Source organism: Paramisgurnus dabryanus, chromosome 1, assembly GCF_030506205.2.
Source record: "Paramisgurnus dabryanus chromosome 1, PD_genome_1.1, whole genome shotgun sequence".
Taxonomy (NCBI): Eukaryota; Metazoa; Chordata; class Actinopteri; order Cypriniformes; family Cobitidae; genus Paramisgurnus; species Paramisgurnus dabryanus.
In genome coordinates this window covers 64,276,323-64,296,539 of record NC_133337.1, presented here as the reverse complement: position 1 = coordinate 64,296,539, position 20,217 = coordinate 64,276,323, and the positions used below count along the sequence as shown (strand labels likewise).

At 46.4% G+C, this 20,217-nt stretch overlaps 2 long non-coding RNA genes across 2 annotated transcripts; both read right to left on the bottom strand.

Annotated features, from left to right (window-relative positions):
• Nucleotides 1–455: 455 nt before the first annotated feature.
• Nucleotides 456–2,411, bottom strand: LOC141279858 (uncharacterized). The gene is made up of 3 exons (XR_012334688.1): nt 2,303–2,411; nt 2,044–2,198; nt 456–1,926 (listed from the first exon to the last, which is right to left on the bottom strand). It is a non-coding gene; the product is annotated as an uncharacterized lncRNA (long non-coding RNA).
• A 6,521-nt stretch (nt 2,412–8,932) lies between these two features.
• On the bottom strand, nt 8,933–9,932 carry LOC135734509 (uncharacterized). The gene is made up of 3 exons (XR_012334686.1): nt 9,824–9,932; nt 9,229–9,719; nt 8,933–9,164 (listed from the first exon to the last, which is right to left on the bottom strand). It is a non-coding gene; the product is annotated as an uncharacterized lncRNA (long non-coding RNA).
• Nucleotides 9,933–20,217: the final 10,285 nt, after the last annotated feature.

Genomic DNA, 20,217 nt, shown 5'->3' with positions numbered 1-20,217 from the left:
AGAAGATGTTTACTGTATGAAACAAAAAAAAATTTTATGGCCTAAAATGTGTCAATTTGTAAAAAATTATAACTGCGTTGGGCAGAAACTAGCAAAAAACACTTTTGTTGTGCCTGCCATTTTTATATTGCACTGGGTGTATGTGTCACAAGGTGACGATCTTTCAGGGCGGAACCAAAAGTTGAGGAAGTTTGGTTCCGCCCGGATGTTTCCGTCCAGACCAGAGAACAGAAACACCGGACATCCGGCAGCTTCGCGAAGGCTGTAATCAGCCGATTGAGCACAGCTGTGCATAGTTAAAGAGATCGCCGGGCAATTGGACAACTGGAGTACATGGAGGAGTATAAAAAGCACAGTTAAATCACAGTTAAGGGTCGTAGTGTGTGCTGAGGAACGGAGCTGTGCTCATTGTTAGACGTGGTGGCTGTCTTTATTTCTCTCTCTCTCTCCCTCTCTCGTTGTAGTTTGCGGTGGACCTGCTGGAGTAAACGGAAAATCCTATGGGTAAAAAGGAACTTTGGTCTAACCAGCACTTTTGAAGGAGTAAAGCAGGAAGAAAATTGACCTTGTTGTACAACGTAAACAAAGGCTATCCGCTGTGAGTATACCTTTTTGGTGTGGAGTAACTTGCAGAAATTAACCTGTGTAACCGTTGGAAACCTCCAGGAGAAGGAGGGCGGCCCTACCCCTAAAATAGCGTGGTGGGCGAGCCGTTAGAAGCGTAAATCCAAGCAGCCACAGCAACGAGACTCTATTCTGGTCGTATTTCCATCGCCCTTATCTCAGCCTAAGTGAAGTGGAGGACACCGGGCGTTTCCCTTGTTGTGTTACACTTACAGTGTGGTGAGTGAGACTTTGTAATTAATAAACTTTTCACGTTTGAGTGGTGCCGTGTATTTGCTGTGGGTTGCTGTGTGTCTTGTCAGACGAAGCCCCGCATCATCCAATTCTTCTACTGGGCAGAGGACGGAGAGGCTAACGACCTCAGAATTTACAGCTATTATACGCAGTGTGCTGTTTGGAGTTGAAGTGACGCGGATAAAGAGCTGTCAACGACTGTGAGTACAATATTGGAATCATTCGTAGTGAAAACTTACCTGTGTCTGTCCTTGTCGCAGAGCCCGAGGCGAAAGGGTCCGCCGCCCCCGCGGTCTCTACAAAGGGGCGCCCCTGTCCAGGATTCGATCGCCCCACGGGCAGTGGAGATAGGGCAGCGCTCGACCCGGGGAGGTGGTGTGTGACCTTCGCCCCTCTGCTGACCTCCGGAGGAAACCATACTTATCAGAGAGCTGTAAACAGCGGAGCCGGTGAGCAATACTCGAAGTCCAAGTAACAGTGTCTTTGTGTCCTAGTGGCCGCCGGTGGAGAGAAAGGAGAACGAGAGTGAATAATTGGAGAACAGACTGTGCAACGTGATACCTACCCAGAGAGCTGTAAACAGCAGAGCCGGTGAGAAACACTCGAAGTCCAAGTAGCAGTGCTTTTGTGTCCTAGTGGCCGCCTGTGGAGAGAAAGGAGAACGAGAGTGAATAATTGGAGAACAGACTGTGCAACGTGATACCTACCCAGAGAGCTGTAAACAGCAGAGCCGGTGAGAAATACTCGAAGTCCAAGTAACAGTGTCTTTGTGTCCTAGTGGCCGCCTGTGGAGAGAAAGGAGAACGAGAGTGAATAATTGGAGAACAGACTGTGTACCGTGATACCTACCCAGAGAGCTGTAAGCAGCAGAGCCGGTGAGAAACACTCGAAGTCCAAGTAACAGTGTCTTTGTGTCCTAGTGGCCGCCTGTGGAGAGAAAGGAGAACGAGAGTGAATAATTGGAGACAGACTGTGTGATGTGATACCTACCCAGAGAGCTGTAAACAGCAGAGCCGGTGAGGAATACTCAAGTTCAAGTTGACAGTGCTTTGGTGTCGCAGTGACCACCTGTGGGAAGCAAGGAGAACGAGGGTGAACGTACGACGGGGAACGTGAAGGCACGCGGGGCGAGGACCCCCTGCCGAACAGAGGAAAGGTATGCAGACAGTGGAAAAATCGCCTTACTAGTCACCCTGCATTTGTTCTGCCTCCAGGAAGGAAGAAGGAGGGCGCCACGGTTAGCAGGGTCCAGGCCGGAGCCTGGCGTTCCCCTTTCCCCCGGCTTACAGTGGGTTGCACCCCTGTTGCCCTTGCCCTGTCTGCCCGTGGCTGCAGTCTCCCTGGAGGGAGGAGAAGAAGCCATTAGTTTTAATTCCCCCTTTCCCATTTCCCCAGTTCTTTTAAATATTTAAATCAAATAAAGCTTGTTTTAAATTTTACTTACCTGTTCCGTGTTTGTTTGGTCATTGGGTTGGTTTTGGGGACCTCCTCGAGGTGGGAGTTGAGAAGGGGCGTGGCTTCTAGTCAAACATAGCCAGCCCCTGGGGGTGACAGATTTTGGCGTAGTCGGCAGGGCCCCACCTCGAGTTGAGTAGCCAAGGTCACCCAATGACTGACAACGCGGGGCCTGCAGCCCCACCCCGTGCCACGTCCATCATCATGGGAAGCCCATGGATCCAGAAATATGGAGGAGCAGAGTCGGAGGTACGACTGGCTGAATGGAAGGCCCAGTTGGAATACTTGGCCGACTTACAGGGCCTTAGCGCCGCCCAGCGGCTCCAGTTTGTGTTGAACTCCCTAGAGGGGGAAGCACGGCGAGAGGTACAAGCCGCCCCCGAAGCAATCAGAGCCACCGCCCAGACTGTGTTCCAGTTCCTTACCGAGCAATATGGTGACCATACCCCCGTAGCTGTCCTCCGTTCACAATTTTTTAATTGTAAGCAAGGCCCCCGACAACCCATTAGAGCTTTTGCCCTCAGGCTGCGGGAGCAGTTTACTCGCCTGCAGGCCCGACGAGACCATGGGCTAGGAGACGGAGAGACCTTGTTACGCGACCAGTTCCTCTTGGGGATGAAAGAGGGGCCCGTGAGGCAAAGTCTGAGGGTCCAGTTTCGGAGGGACCCTGGGCTTACCTTTGAAGACCTAAAAAAAGAGGCGCTGGCTCTGGAGGGTGACGAGGTCGAAGTAAGTGAAACCCCCGTATGTGCAGTCGTAAGTGGAAATACAGCAGCACCGCCTGAACACACAGATTGGAATCAAGCCCTGAAAGTAGAGTTGTTGAAAGACGTCCGAGAGCAGATGTCGGAACTATCTAAGACCCTCCTGGGAGAACTTCGCCAAGGTAGGGCGCGAGAGGAACCGAGGCCGGCACCCCGAGAGCGAGTCTACTCTGAGAGGGGCCGAGAGCCACCGGGACGCCCGAACCGTTTTAACCGGCCCCGCTTCGAATGGGATGACCAGGGGAGGCCAATCTGCAATCGTTGTGGAGAACCAGGGCATTATAGCCGTCAGTGTGGGCCTCGCAGGGCATCGGAAGGGGGTTTTTAGGACGACCGGCCACAGTGGGTTGTGTGGCCGGGACCCCTCGAGAAGACCCGGGAAGAAGTGACAATTCTAGAGACCAGATGGTGGGGCATAGCCCAATGGCGGAGGTAAAGGTATGTGGCAAGACAGTACAGTGCCTGGTAGATACGGGCTCTCAAGTGACATTGTTTGCAGAAAGTCTCTCGCAGGAAGTATTCGGGAAGCAGAGAGTACAAGGAGGAGAGGCCCCCTGGCTGACGTTGCGGGGCGCCAACGGCCTAGAGATCCCTTACATTGGCTACCGGCTGACGGACTTAGAAGTTCACGGGGTGTTAGTCCCCCAAAAAGGGGTGATCATCGTGGAAGACAGGTGTTTGGGTGTCCATCGAGCACTATTAGGTATGAACGTTCTCTCCGAGTGTTGGGAGGAGTTATTTCGGGCTAAGCCCGGCCCTAGGATCTCCCCTGTCGAGAGGCCCCTATGGGAGCGAGTAGTCGCCGACTGTCGTCGGGTCCAGATGACCCAGGTCCGCAGAGGCCGGGAAGAGGTAGGAAGAGTGATGTGTCGCTTTGCTTTATCTATCCCCCCTAGGAGTGAGGCCATGGTGTGGGTGAGAGTGGCCCCCCGAGGAGTTGGCCCCGAAGAGTGGGTATTGGTTGAACCCCATGCCGATTGCCCCCAAGTGGAAGTAGCACGAGGCCTAGCGGCGGTCCACCGGGGGAGGGTCCCTGTAAAGGTTCGAAATGACCACCCATATCCAGTACACTTACACCGACACCAGCGGCTGGCCCGACTAACGGGGGTCGCACCCCATCAGGTGAGGGAAGAGAGAGATGTTAGTTTCCGTCAGGTGTGCCCCACCGTCATCGAGGTGGCCCTGACACAGATGGAAGCCCCTTCGAACAACGGGGAGAGGGACGTGCCGAGGCACCTGGCAGGTGAGTCCCTGCAAGGGGAAAAGTTGGAACAGGCGCAGACACAAAAACTCCAAGCCCTCCTTCAGAAATGGCAACATGTGTTTGCAAGACACGAGAAGGATTACGGATGCACTAAGGTGGTGGAACATCACATTCCGACTGGAAATGCAGGACCAAGTAGGGAGAGGTACCGGCCGATCCCACCCACCTTGTATACAGAGGTACGCTCACTATTGCAGGGCATGCTGGGGCGGGGCATCATCCGGGAAAGCAGTAGCCCATGGGCAGCCCCTATCGTGCTTGTACAGAAAAAGTCGGGAGCTTGGAGGTTTTGTGTGGACTATCGTAAGCTCAACCTGGTGACCAAAAAAGACGCTTTTCCCCTACCACGGATCGAAGACTCCCTTGCCGGTCTCACGCGGTCTGCGTGGTACTCCACTCTGGATCTGGCCAGTGGGTATTGGCAGGTGCCGGTGGCCGAGGCCGATAGGGAGAAGACCGCCTTCACGACCCCGTTTGGATTATTCGAGTGGGAACGGATGCCCTTCGGGCTCTGTAACGCCCCAGCCACGTTCCAACGCCTGATGCAGCGCTGTCTTGGAGGTCAGTTAATGGAGTCAGTCTTGGTATATTTAGATGATGTAATTGTGTACTCCCCAGATTTCGATTCCCACCTCCGACACCTCGAAGAGGTTTTCCAGGCGATGGAGAAGTATGGGCTGAAGTTGCAACCCGATAAATGCCATCTGTTGAGGCGAGAAGTCCAGTTCCTGGGTCACGTGGTCAGCGCTGCTGGGGTGGCCGTAGACCCTGGGAAAGTCTCTGCGGTAAGAGATTGGAGTGCACCCAAGACTGTGAGGCAAGTACGATCATTTCTAGGGTTTGTGGGATACTACAGACGGTTTATAAAAGATTTTTCAAAGATTGCTAAGCCACTTAACCAGCTGCTGGTCGGTACAGGGCGGAACCGGGGACGGGGGTCACCCCCTATTGACTGGGATGAGTCCTGTGAGGTGGCCTTTCAGAGATTGAAGCAGGAATTGTTACAGGCTCCTATCTTGGCCTATGCAGACTTTACTCAACCATTTATCTTGTATACAGACGCTAGTAACCTGGGGTTGGGAGCGGTCTTGGCCCAACGACAAGCGGGAACGGAACGGGTGATTGCCTACGCAAGCCGAAGCCTCCACCCAGCTGAGAGGAACGATGCAAACTACAGCTCATTCAAACTGGAACTGCTGGCCCTGAAGTGGGCCCTGAGCGAGAAGTTTAAGGACTACCTCTGGGGCGCTAAGGTAACGGTGATTACGGACAATAATCCTTTGGTGCATTTACAGACAGCGAAGTTGGGAGCTGTGGAGCAGCGCTGGGTGGCACAACTTGCAAATTTTGATTACCAACTGCAGTATCGGCCTGGGCGAGAGCACACGAACGCGGATGTCTTGTCCCGACTACCAGAGGTGGACAACCCCGGGTGCCGGGGGGGCCAGGAAGAAGAAAGCCAGAGGGAAGGCTATCTGATAGGGGCCGTGGAGGCACCAGGATGCCAGCAGGAGGCGGTACCGGGGAACTGGGGCAGGGACCCCTGTCGGTGGAAAGCGAGGCAGCTCCAGGATCAGGATGTGTGTCAGGTGAAGATGTGGGTGGAGCAGGGCCGACGGCCAACGTCGTCGGAGAGTCTGACCCAGACAGAGATGGGAAAAAGACTGCTGGGACAGTGGGACAAGCTGGAACTACAAGAAGGGGTGCTTTGCCGAAAGGTTAGTGACTCGAAGCTGGGCGAGGAGGTGCGCCAGATCGTGGTGCCCGCCGATCAAGCAGCAGCCTTGGTGTCCGCCTACCATGATCAGCTGGGGCACCAGGGACAAGAACGAACAGTATCTCTGCTGCGCAGGTTTTTCTACTGGCCGGGGCTGGAAGCATCAGTACGCAGCTTGGTCCAAGCTTGCCCCAGGTGTATGTTGTTCAAATCTCGACGAGAGGCTCGAGCGCCTAAGGTGCCCATCCATGCCAAAGCCCCCCTCCACATCATGGCGATGGATTTCCTGACACTGGGCCGGCCACAGGACCGCTATCCGAACATCTTAGTAATCACCGACCTGTTTACAAAATACGCATGGGCAGTTCCCACCCTTGATCAGACGGCAAACACCACCGCAACTGTTCTATGGCGGCACATCTTCCAAACGTTCGGATGTCCAGAGTTCTTGCACTCAGATCAAGGGGCCAATTTCGAATCGAAGGTGATCCGAGAATTATGCCAGCTATATGGGTGTACTAAGACCCATACGACGTTGTATCACCCTCAAGGAAACGGCTGCTGTGAGAGGTTTAATCAGACCCTGTTGGGGCTCCTAGGGACCCTGGATCAACGGAAGCAGAGCGATTGGGTGAGTGCTCTACCGAACCTTTTACAAGCCTATAATAACAGCGTCCATAGTACGACGGGGTATGCCCCCACTTATCTGATGTTCAGCAGACATGTGCGGATGCCCACGGACCTGGTCTTGGGAGTGGCCGCTGGTCAGGAGGAAGGGAGCGTGACGGAATGGGTGGGGCGCCACCACCAACGGCTGCACTTTGCCTACGAACAGGTATCCCAGAAGATACGGGTCACAGGGGAAAAGAACAAGCGGTTGTACGACCGGACGGCCCAGGACGCCCCCTTGTTACCAGGAGAGAGAGTCTTGGTACGAGACAATCGGCGGCAAGGCAAAGGAAAGTTGAGTGACCGTTGGGAGACCACCCCGTACGTAGTCTGCAGGCAACAGAGACCGGGACAGCCGGTGTATACCATCCGGCCGGAAGGGAAGGCCGACCCTGAACGTGTGGTACACCGAAACATGATTCGCCCTTGCCCAAATTATCCCGAGGCCGCGAAAGAGGTAGTTACGGAACCGGCACCGGCGGCTCCCTGGATGGAAGGATGGGCTGTGGTACCAGGCCTACCCGTGGTGGCACCACCCCCGGCTGCCCCAGGAGAGCCAGAGCTAGCACCTGAGCCAGTCGAACCCCCGGCCGCCCAGAAACAACCAGAGCCAGTGCCAGAGCCAGCCGAACCCCCGGCCGCCCAGAGACAACCTGAGGTTGTGCCCGAGCCCGCTGAACCTGACTCCCCTGTGAGGCGCTCCCAACGGGAGAATCGAGGCCGACCCCCTTCCCGTTACGGTGAGTGGACGACTCGAAGGCATTCCAGGGACTAGAATGCATTGGCGGGGGAGGATGTCACAAGGTGACGATCTTTCAGGGCGGAACCAAAAGTTGAGGAAGTTTGGTTCCGCCCGGATGTTTCCGTCCAGACCAGAGAACAGAAACACCGGACATCCGGCAGCTTCGCGAAGGCTGTAATCAGCCGATTGAGCACAGCTGTGCATAGTTAAAGAGATCGCCGGGCAATTGGACAACTGGAGTACATGGAGGAGTATAAAAAGCACAGTTAAATCACAGTTAAGGGTCGTAGTGTGTGCTGAGGAACGGAGCTGTGCTCATTGTTAGACGTGGTGGCTGTCTGTATTTCTCTCTCTCTCTCCCTCTCTCGTTGTAGTTTGCGGTGGACCTGCTGGAGTAAACGGAAAATCCTATGGGTAAAAAGGAACTTTGGTCTAACCAGCACTTTTGAAGGAGTAAAGCAGGAAGAAAATTGACCTTGTTGTACAACGTAAACAAAGGCTATCCGCTGTGAGTATACCTTTTTGGTGTGGAGTAACTTGCAGAAATTAACCTGTGTAACCGTTGGAAACCTCCAGGAGAAGGAGGGCGGCCCTACCCCTAAAATAGCGTGGTGGGTGAGCCGTTAGAAGCGTAAATCCAAGCAGCCACAGCAACGAGACTCTATTCTGGTCGTATTTCCATCGCCCTTATCTCAGCCTAAGTGAAGTGGAGGACACCGGGCGTTTCCCTTGTTGTGTTACACTTACAGTGTGGTGAGTGAGACTTTGTAATTAATAAACTTTTCACGTTTGAGTGGTGCCGTGTATTTGCTGTGGGTTGCTGTGTGTCTTGTCAGACGAAGCCCCGCATCATCCAATTCTTCTACTGGGCAGAGGACGGAGAGGCTAACGACCTCAGAATTTACAGCTATTATACGCAGTGTGCTGTTTGGAGTTGAAGTGACGCGGATAAAGAGCTGTCAACGACTGTGAGTACAATATTGGAATCATTCGTAGTGAAAACTTACCTGTGTCTGTCCTTGTCGCAGAGCCCGAGGCGAAAGGGTCCGCCGCCCCCGCGGTCTCTACAAAGGGGCGCCCCTGTCCAGGATTCGATCGCCCCACGGGCAGTGGAGATAGGGCAGCGCTCGACCCGGGGAGGTGGTGTGTGACCTTCGCCCCTCTGCTGACCTCCGGAGGAAACCATACTTATCAGAGAGCTGTAAACAGCGGAGCCGGTGAGCAATACTCGAAGTCCAAGTAACAGTGCCTTTGTGTCCTAGTGGCCGCCTGTGGAGAGAAAGGAGAACGAGAGTGAATAATTGGAGAACAGACTGTGCAACGTGATACCTACCCAGAGAGCTGTAAACAGCAGAACCGGTGAGAAATACTCGAAGTCCAAGTAACAGTGTCTTTGTGTCCTAGTGGCCGCCGGTGGAGAGAAAGGAGAATGAGAGTGAATAATTGGAGAACAGACTGTGCAACGTGATACCTACCCAGAGAGCTGTAAACAGCAGAGCCGGTGAGAAACACTCGAAGTCCAAGTAGCAGTGCTTTTGTGTCCTAGTGGCCGCCTGTGGAGAGAAAGGAGAACGAGAGTGAATAATTGGAGAACAGACTGTGCAACGTGATACCTACCCAGAGAGCTGTAAACAGCAGAGCCGGTGAGAAATACTCGAAGTCCAAGTAACAGTGTCTTTGTGTCCTAGTGGCCGCCTGTGGAGAGAAAGGAGAACGAGAGTGAATAATTGGAGAACAGACTGTGTACCGTAATACCTACCCAGAGAGCTGTAAGCAGCAGAGCCGGTGAGAAACACTCGAAGTCCAAGTAACAGTGTCTTTGTGTCCTAGTGGCCGCCTGTGGAGAGAAAGGAGAACGAGAGTGAATAATTGGAGACAGACTGTGTGATGTGATACCTACCCAGAGAGCTGTAAACAGCAGAGCCGGTGAGGAATACTCAAGTTCAAGTTGACAGTGCTTTGGTGTCGCAGTGACCACCTGTGGGAAGCAAGGAGAACGAGGGTGAACGTACGACGGGGAACGTGAAGGCACGCGGGGCGAGGACCCCCTGCCGAACAGAGGAAAGGTACGCAGACAGTGGAAAAATCGCCTTACTAGTCACCCTGCATTTGTTCTGCCTCCAGGAAGGAAGAAGGAGGGCGCCACGGTTAGCAGGGTCCAGGCCGGAGCCTGGCGTTCCCCTTTCCCCCGGCTTACAGTGGGTTGCACCCCTGTTGCCCTTGCCCTGTCTGCCCGTGGCTGCAGTCTCCCTGGAGGGAGGAGAAGAAGCCATTAGTTTTAATTCCCCCTTTCCCATTTCCCCAGTTCTTTTAAATATTTAAATCAAATAAAGCTTGTTTTAAATTTTACTTACCTGTTCCGTGTTTGTTTGGTCATTGGGTTGGTTTTGGGGACCTCCTCGAGGTGGGAGTTGAGAAGGGGCGTGGCTTCTAGTCAAACATAGCCAGCCCCTGGGGGTGACATATGATAGGGCCCAAAATGTGCTTTTAAACAGCTGAAAGTCAGCAATGCCTCCAGTTCTATCTGCATGTTATCGTTTACAAGGTTGTTGCTACGCTTGTTTGACTTCATGTGGCAAGAACCGAAAGGCTGATGACATCGATGGGAGAGTGATTTGAGAAAGCATACTGACAAGGAATCTGACTTCGAATTGCTCTCGCAGTACTGTGATGTCATCCACCTGATTTTTTCTTGCTGCCCTGCATGAAGTCAAAAAAGCCTATGATCATCTTTCTGCAGCGTAATGCTCATATGATAGAGGTTTGATGAATCAGGGACGGATACGCAATAATTCACGAAAAAAACCAAGGAGCGTATGTTGGCAACCTTGCCTTATTCGTTTATATTAGACTCCGGTTAACACTGCACCGCAACCCTGGAGATTTCAAACTAAAGCGTTTCAAAGTTTCGAGTGGGAAAAACTTTCCAGTAGAGTGGTTAGAGAGATTGCAACTCCCGCATTGCCGGTTCGATCTCAAGGCCAGTTGTGACTGTTGCCCTTAAGCAAGATACCTTAACCCCAATTGTTACTGTATATCTAGGGTGTGAGGAGAGCCAAAAGAGCCCACTCTCACACAAAGCTAATGAGTTTTGGCATTAGCATGTGTTTAGGCTTATTAAACAATACAGAGCATAAAAATGACACGCACACACACACACATCTTCAGACATTTTTGGATTACCTTAACAAATGATGGATGCGATGCTGTCTTAGATTTGGCTTAAAAGAAAGTCTCCTTAACATTACTATAATCATGCTGCCTGCATTTGAAACGGCCTTTGCATCGGAAGAGTCCATGATGTAGAAAAATACTACATAGGCAGAAAGTCACTTGCTAGAGCTTTATCTCTTTTGTTCTTGTTTTTTCCCCTTCGACAGTCTCTAATGTGTCTTTATTTCTCTCTCCCTCTGGGGTATTTTGTTCTTACGAGCGACTCCGCCCTCCAAAGGCAGTGTGTGTATGTGTGCCATCAGAAAGACGGGGAGTTAAAACACATTAATGATGTCTCTGCAGGGTGCAATGAGCTGCAGCAACAGCGGCAAGACCAAATCACAAATCAATCTCAACAAATCTAATTAACTATTAATTAACATACAGGGTCCCACAGGCACACAGGGGGGCAGGAAGAGAGAGATGAGAGGGAGCAGGGGGACAAAAACAGAGAAACAGAGGGGGGATTGGCTGATACTGATATCCTACGAAATAATGTGTTTAAGACATGGACTGTGGTTGATGTCATAGTTTTATTTGGAAAGTCTATGGAGTAAATTTCCTAAATTTTGCTCTCAGATCAATAAAGACTCTGTCTGTTGTCTGTCTGTTTATCTGAAGGTCCATCCATCCATCCATCCAAATACCATGATGTTCCTCATATATGTAGTAATCATTTCACACCATGGTTTAATATATCGAAATACAAGGTATTACTTCTGATCTCGCATGAATTTGTACATATATGTACAAAATATCCACCTTTTAAAAAGCCAACAAATTATCATCATATTGTGTTGGGATTAACAATCTGGTACCATGTTAGTCACAACACCTTTACAAAGGTGCACAAAATACCTACACCATTTTTTAGTCAGTCATGGCCTAATGGTTAGAGAGTCAGGCATGTACCCCAAAAGTCACCACTTTGAGTCTTACAAAGGTTGCAACCTTATCCCCAATTGCTCCTTGGGGGCTGCAGTCATAGCTGCTCGTACGGCTCCGGGTGTTCGTGTGTTCACTACTCACTGGGTGGGATGGGTTAAATGAAGAGGTCACATTTCGAGTATGGCTTACCATACCTGACAATCACGTCACTTTTACTTTTAAGAGTAAAAATACTGAAACTGCCATCAAGACCACTTAAGAGCCGCCCAAAGTACATAACGAGGCTTACATGAACTTTAACACTTTTTAAGCTGCTATTATCAACTTTCAGACAAGTTTGTATAATAAAGTAATGCAATTTCTTCATTTTGCTTGCTAGAAGTTTGACTCCAAAGACATGCTGTAGGCCTGTAGTTTTACAGCCAGAGTCTGGGTTTGTGGTTTTAAGTGCTAATTCACTATAAAAACAGCGGCATAATAACTTAAAGGGTGAGAAAATGAAGGGAACAAACATGGTAGAAAAAAACTTCACCACAGGAAAGCTGGGCAACAGCCAAACACACAAACAAGCACACATACCCTCACTCTGTACATGGATAAATGAGCTACATAAACTGCAATTAAAACCCTGGGCACTAATTTGGTGGAAATGGCCGTCTGTAAAAAGACAGCATTACGAGAGAGGGGCGAGGCAAAGCAGTTGACCGCAACAGATGGGTTCCTGAAGTCAAATCCCATTCATTTTTGTTGCATATTTTATACTGCTACACCAAAGCCAGCTATAATGATAAAGATGCTGAATTGCTAAACAAAGCACTCTGTCAATCTCTATAAGAATATTCTTATAGTGCCTTTCCACAAAACCTAGACACTTTTAGGAAGCATTAGTCATCATTTCTCCGTCTAGGCATTATCACTTTGAAAATTAACATGAAATAATTTAGACACATATTTTGTGTACAGTTTTTATAATAAAATAGTAAATCTGGTTTCAAATCCAATTTTTATCACTTTATTTATTTAAAATTGACAGAAAATACCTTCCATATCCCTCGACCAAAAAAAAAAGTAAAAAAAAAAAAACAAAGGCAGACGACAATTACATGCATACTGTGTGTTTGGACATTTCCTTTAAATAATGATTAAGTTTGCAGAGTTAAACAGGAAATGACATCACAGCATTTACTGAATTCCAGTGTGTATCTTTATAAAGCAATTACAGTTATTGAGTCATAAGCAGGGAGTGGTCAATATTGCACAGATCCAATATTTTGACATTTGTTTACATTTTCTTAAGACATAAGTGACCATTTAGATAAAAGGGGACATTTCACAAGACTTTTTAAAGATGTAAAATACATTTTGGTGTCCCCAGAGTACGTATGTGGAGTTTTAGCTCAAAATACCATATAGATATTTTATTATATCATGTTAAAATTGCCACTTTGTAGGTGTGAGCAAAAATGTGCTGTTTTTGGGTGTGTCCTTTAAAATGCAAATGAGTTGATCTCTGCGCTAAATGGCAGTGCTGTGGTTGGATAGTGCAGATTAAGGCGCGGTATTATACCCTTCTGACATTACAAGGGGAGCCAGATTTCAATGACCTTTTTTTGTCACATGCTTGCAGAGAATGGTTTACCAAAACTAAGTTACTGGGTTGATCTTTATAGCACTTAAACATGGAAAAAGTCCGATTTGCATGATATGTCCCCTTTAATACTCACGAAGACGGACACTTTGATCTCAATTTTAAGTGTATTGAACAATTTAAACATGCTGCTAAGTTATTAGTGCAATCCATCATCTGCCGAAGTTGCTTGTAAAAGTCACAACATTAGACACACTTCTGTGCTCTACTCGCTTTCGGCATTTCGGTGTTGATGTCAAGCCCTGTGCATATTAGTCCATAATCTAAGTGTTGACCACCATAATAAATTAACATGTCATGCAAATGAGAGGAATACACAGTAATGTATGTATGTATACTGGTTGCAGACAGCAACAACTGAAAGTTCAACAGATGGCTATGATCTTCCTTCCTTTCTGTTAAAAAAAAGTTAAAAGGTCTTTGCAGTAAATGCTGTGAATGCAGCACTGGGTGTGGCACATCCACTCCGGATGCACAGATACGAAAATATAACCCTTGATTCAAAGTACCGAAACCACAAACGCGTCCGTCGCTGCTGTTTTTCTAACACCTTAAGAACAAAGATGAGACTTCGACTGCGTTTCTAAAAGCTTTGCATCCTAACTTTATCATCTTTAATGTCATCCGCTCTCTCGGGTGCTAAAAACATGCAGACAAGGTCATCGTGTTTGAGCATAGCTGACTTTACTGTTTATTTGTGGTGACTAACATGGCTAAAAGCATTCTTGCCAATTGAGTAATGCATTGAAGTAAATAACTCGAAACCATTTCACTTTAATAAATAATAAAGCCTGCAGATGGACAATTAGAACGATATATGACTGAACAATGATGGCTCTTAGATCAAATAATAAAAGGTACAAGGAGGGTGGAATTTTTATGTTTGTGACCGATTTAGAGATTTACTGACGCCAAACAAATCACTTGAAGAAAATCACAGCAAGAATTCAGAAGCATTCCCGTTTCTGAAACACGACTGGATTATTTCCAGCAGTTGCTGTGAGTTTCATCAGACGTGGAGTTAGCTGCTATCATCAGTGGATTTCAGTCAGGATTTGGGGGGTATGCAGGCTGTTCTTGAACCATTCACAGAAACTTAAGCAAGAATCTATATTGGGATAATAAAGTTAGATTTTTTTATTTATTTAAATCTGTCTCACATTCATTGGTCGATAAAAAGAAATTTTTGGGATTGTGAAAATGTAGCTAAAGTATTTTTTGTGATTTACTGTTTTCTACATACAATCATCATGATATCAACAAGATATAAAGAGGATTCTGTGAAAATATAACCTTGATATCTTTAATACTGACTAAGATCATGTCAAAGTTGAAATCAATGAGTGAAATTAAACTTTGATGCTTCTAATCTTATCATTAGGTTATTAAACTTTAGTCTGGTTTTCACAGAGCTGGGTCACATTTATTCGTTAATTTTGATGAATGGTTAACACTTAGAATAAATACACACGGTACACATCATAGATGGGAACAAAGTCTGCAACAACTTTTTTTCTGTTTTGCATTTTATGATGTTTCAAAGCATTATTTTTAGTAATTAAAGAGTTAAATTACAGGTTACTATTTAAAGTCTGTAGAAAGTCATTTGAGAGAATTGTTTTTAAACACATTATAAATGTTAGTAATGTATTGCACATTACACGTAACAAACACTGTGAACTATGTAGTACTGAATTGTGGAGTAACACAACATTTCTGTGTTCAGGATTATTAGGGTGTGGCTAAAACGATGTCTCAATGTCACATTAGAGCCACCGAACATGGCCCCGCCCATAACACAATCGCAATGCGAGCATTTAACCTGTATGTAACCAAGGGGACTATTTTCGGGCAGTGCATAATATCATTGCGCCTGCTGCAGCCATGGTACAGCAGCAAAGTCCTTGATTATTACGCCAGAATGAGAGTTTAGTTCCTAGCCATATCTACCTAAAAAAAATCACAACTTTTAATTTTCCGTCTGTCTTAGTACACGATGTAACTACGGAAGAGTCAAGTTTTAAATAGGAAAAATATCGAAACTCTTTGGTTATTTTTGAGCGCGATGCTTATGGTCTAATCAGATTCAATGAATTGGGCTAAGCTATGGTAAAAACGGTACAGCCAGACCTGGAGATCAGCTGAATGGATTCCAAAATGGTAAAAATCACATTTTTAACTCTAGGGGAGCTGTAAAATTAGCATTTTTTTTTTAAAGTGAAGTGTCCCTTTAAAATAATGTTAGAAAATAAGAAACAACACCATTTAGCCTTTAAGCAAAACAGACATTTGCCAGACAGATTTCATGAGATTCACTTTGTAGTGAATGCCATTCATACTGTACATGATATCACAGATCAACATCTAGTAGAGACGACATCCATGCACATTGTCTGGATTAAAGCAAACATAGGTATGACCCTGGCAATACAGTTCAGCAAGCACATGGCCTGGCATGGATGTTGGCACAGGCAGCAACAGTGAGAATGGAGGAGGTTGCTGGCATCAAGGGCAGCACCTGCACGAGCATGGTTGAGGGTGAGATTGAGACAGGGGAAGGATGCTGCTTACATGAACATTGGCATTGTGATCACGATCGGTGCCGTTTGCCTGAAGAGATAATCCCTCCATAAAGTCAGCAACCAGATGGCACAGACCTGGCTAACTGAATATGTATGTGTGTGCTTATTTGTATATTGGCAAAAATAAAATTGTTTTAACAATGCAAAAACTCTTTAAATGGACATTTCACCCAAAAATAAATCCTTTGCATATCTCACACATGTTTGGAATAACATGAGGGTCAATAAATGATGTTTATTTTTCGTGAACAGTCCCTTTAATTGCCCTCATCTGCTTTAGCTACAGACATTTATATAGTGTCATTTAATATGTGCTTTCATTCCTCTAGTATGTCAATATTTACAGATGACCTCAGTTAATAATGGCCATATCATCCTGACATCAGTATGATGTGATCTATCTGGCCCTTCCTGAGTCCCTAGGAGCAGATGAGGCATAGTGGGATTGATGTTCAGGGACATAGATCAGGAGAGACAAGCCATGAGCTGTCTAACTGAAATCAAGCGAAGACGGAGGGTCGAGAAAGATGAAGTGATGTGATCGCAGGATAGCAGAAGGGAAGGAAATGTGGATGAGTTCATCTCAAAGACAAAACAATGGGAGGCAGGACAGGAAGTGTTTGATTTGGATCTGCTGTAGTTTATTTTATTGATGTCACCCAGTTTAAACCAAATAACTTTTATTTAAAGTGACCACCACCCACAATATTGATAATCTGTCCCATACAGACTAGAAATTGAATATCATAGCACGTTTTGTTTTTCTACAGAACAAACTGATCATGTTGTTGGCTGAGATGCTTGACAGGCTTTTGTTCATTTCAACTTCCCACTTAAAAAGAAGTGCAATAAAATGCCTTTTCATCAAACTTTGCATAACTTGCACAGACATTTCCAGATCTCCAATGAGAACCATATTGAAAAGACCAGCTGCAACCAGCCTAAGCTGGTTGGCTGGTTTTAGTTGGTCTTCCAGCCTGGTTTCAGGTGGTTAAGCTGGTGTAGCAGGCTGGTTTTAGAGGAATTTGGGGATTTTTTTGTCTGGAAGACCAGCTTGACCAGCTTTGCCAGGCTGGGAGGACCAATTTAAACCAGCTAATTCCATTTAAAACCATCAAATAATGACCAACCGGTTAAGCCAAGCTGGTTTAAGCTGGTAAATCAGCTGCCTGATCAGCTAAGAGCAGCTAAAAAGTGGACAACCCCTCTACAACCAGCCTGCTACACTAGCTTGTCCAGCTAAAACCAGGCTTATGCTGGTTTTAGCTGATCTTATCAGTAGTGAATACTACAAGAATATGATCCTGAAACCTGGCTGTCCAAAGCAGGATGTAAGTCCAGATAAAACCTTTAAGTAACCTACAATATAAAATAGAATCCATTAAAAACAACACCTTTATTTTAAATTTGTGCGCTATTTTTTAAAAACGCATTACTTTTGCTATGGTTACGTCTGGCATCCACACTACTCTGGAACACTGTTTCAGTTCGAAAACTCAGGGGTTGCGCTGCAGTGTAGACGGATGTAAACAAATGATCACACTACCGCAAGAAGACAATGACCAGCCGCAAAGACCATGTAAACAATAACATGGAGACAGAGCAGCAGGTTTTACAGAGTTTCAGCTGTTCAAGCACTCTTTTTAAGCACATTGTGTGTTTATTCACAACAGAAAAACCCAAAACAAGTGTAAGTAATTTGAGAAACGTTATTGCCACTAATAAAGAACATATATTGTGACAGCAGGCTATAAGATGACAGCGTGTCATTTTTAAAGTGAAATTGATTTTATTCAGTTAAACGGAGGCTTGCATCCTTAGTACAGTGCGGGAAAATGTATTTGATTCCCTGATGATTTTGTACATTTGCCCACTGACAAAAAGTAAAAATTTTAATGGTTGGTTTATTTAAACAGTGAGATTCAGATTAACAACAAAAAATCCAGAAAAACGCATTTAGAAAAAATTATGAATTGATTATAAGTAAAATAAATATTTCATCCACTATCAGGCCCGGTCCACACGTACACAGGTATTTTCAAAACCGTAACTTTTTCTATGCGGTTTGGCCATTTGTCCTCACGCAAACACATTATCAGGTGACTGCCACCAAACTTTTATAAAAACTTCTGCCAGGGTGAAGATTTTCAGAAACTCCAGTTGCAGTATTGTCGTGTAGCCACTGAAACAGGTGTTTTTTGTGGCCCGTGACGTGCTGAGGAGAAACTCTGCAATGGCTTCTGATTTGCCAACAGGGCTTTACGGTTAGGGATATATTGCCATCTGTTGGTTTGACATGCTATTGACAGCCCTTCATACCAGGTTTTGCTTGTCCGTGTGGACGCAGAGATGTTTTTAACTAAGGAGGGAAAAAACTCAGTTTATAAAAATACCTCTTCAGAAACATCAGATGCCTCAGCTTGGATGGGCTGATGCAATTTTTCCTCTGTGATTATTTGTCCTGCTTTTGAGAAGACTCTCTCTCTCAGGGAACTGATGTTGCAGTTCAGTAGGTCTTCAGCTCTTCCTCTCAAGATAGGACCTCATTTTCAGTATAGCATCAGCTGTGTGATCTCTTCTTGCAGTGTCTCTTGTTGCTCTTTCATCAAGGGAGCCTCTACACAGCAGAAGCTTGTGGTTCCTGTGAACCTGCCCCTGCTCTAACTTCTTCCTCTTGGCCCTCTGGTGGAGGAGCTGACAGGCTGCTGGGGTTGCATCTTGCTACAGTTTCTTAGAAGTTCCTCATCCACAGCTTTGTTGTTGCTAAACTTTTTATACCTTGGGTCCAGTGCAGAGTTTCGGAAAGCACAGTGTTAAACTCCATTCTTAGAAATTGTATGTCCATGTATAAGTAAGAATGGTGGCCTTTATTCTATCCATTGTTACATTCCATTGGTGGTGGAATGTCAATTGCTGCAGACCCTTGCAGGGAGGCATTTTGAAGGCGGTGACATGAAATACTACAAAGTGAAAACTAGGCTTTGTTTGTTATGTGATACATTGTTCTTTATACAATTTAGAAATAATTTGTCTGTTATAAATAGTATATTTACCTATCTTTAACTGTATAGTATTTTAATTGTATAGAATCATCACCTCCTCAAAAAGTTCCGCATTTATGGCAGTTGCAGGCGCCTTTTCTGAATGATATTCTATGGGCAGTGAGCATATGGACGCTGTTTATGTGCCTGTTTTATCACCTTGCTAATTTTGCCTCCAGCCGCAGCACGCGTTTTTGAAGGAGTGCTGAGAGTGGAAAAGCAGCCAATCATTTGCATCTTTCCATTGTCCAATCGAATGAGGGCAGAGGCAGGCCTTATGTTGTGGTGAGGGAAGTTTACAGTTACTTTGAAGAACCGGACTCCACTCGCTCACTCTCTCCTGCGTGTTTGTACACCTCTCACCCTCAAACAAGGTCAGAGCAAGCGTTCTCTTTTTAAAGTTTCTGCTAATATGACAGTTAAAGGGAAACCAGGCAAGTCTGCATAATATTTCTCTACGAGCTCCCCCTAGGGTCTGAAAGTAAATGCTTACAAACACACTGTCGTAAAAACAAACTGTTGTCCCTCCCCCCTCAGAACCAAGTTTATCAGCTTATTTCCAATCCAGTTATGTTTCCCTTCCGTCAAGGGTTTTCGATGCTTCTTTCCCGGCTCTGCCATTTGCAACAATCGCTAGCCGTGTTTAGCTCGCCTGCCTCGGTGTTGTTTGCCATAAAGTGATCCTGCTTCTCGCGATATCTGAGACTTTGCGAGACTGAAGGTCACCGGGTCAGATACAGCAAACTTGCAAGTGGGGAATTCTTCCTACAGACGGTAGGGGCGGGCGAGAGAGTCTTCATTCATCCGGTAATGAGTCATTTTACCATATACCGACTTACAAAGATGATTTATTAACATAAAAATGCTGCCTTGTGTCCCTTTAACAGCAAAGGAGTGCACACGCTTCAATGAAGACAGCTGACTCTGTGGTTGCCTAGCAATATGAAAAGCCGCGTCGCACTGCTCTTTTTCTGCAAACGCAAAACAGTTTATAACGCAAGATGTCATCTTAATGTTTTCAATAAAGTGACAAGTAATGGACATGAATGAGCATGTCATTCTGGATGATAGGCAGTCAGTTGTTAGGCAAACTGCTGAAGCTTTTTTGACCCTGTCTTGCCACAATGCATGCTCTGTGTTACATAGTTGTTGAATAATTGTTTGGGACAATGTTTTTCTACTGCTGGGAACATACATGTGGTTTATGGCCTTGACAAAAGTTTTCCACAATGGAAAATGGCTGAAAGTCATTGGCTACCATTTTAGCCAGCTCCTCATCAACACTTATGCAATTGGCTGGGGTAATTGGTTTTAGAATAAATGTGCTCATCTTGGTTTGACTTTTTTTTGGTTTTTGGCAAGACAGTGGATGCTGC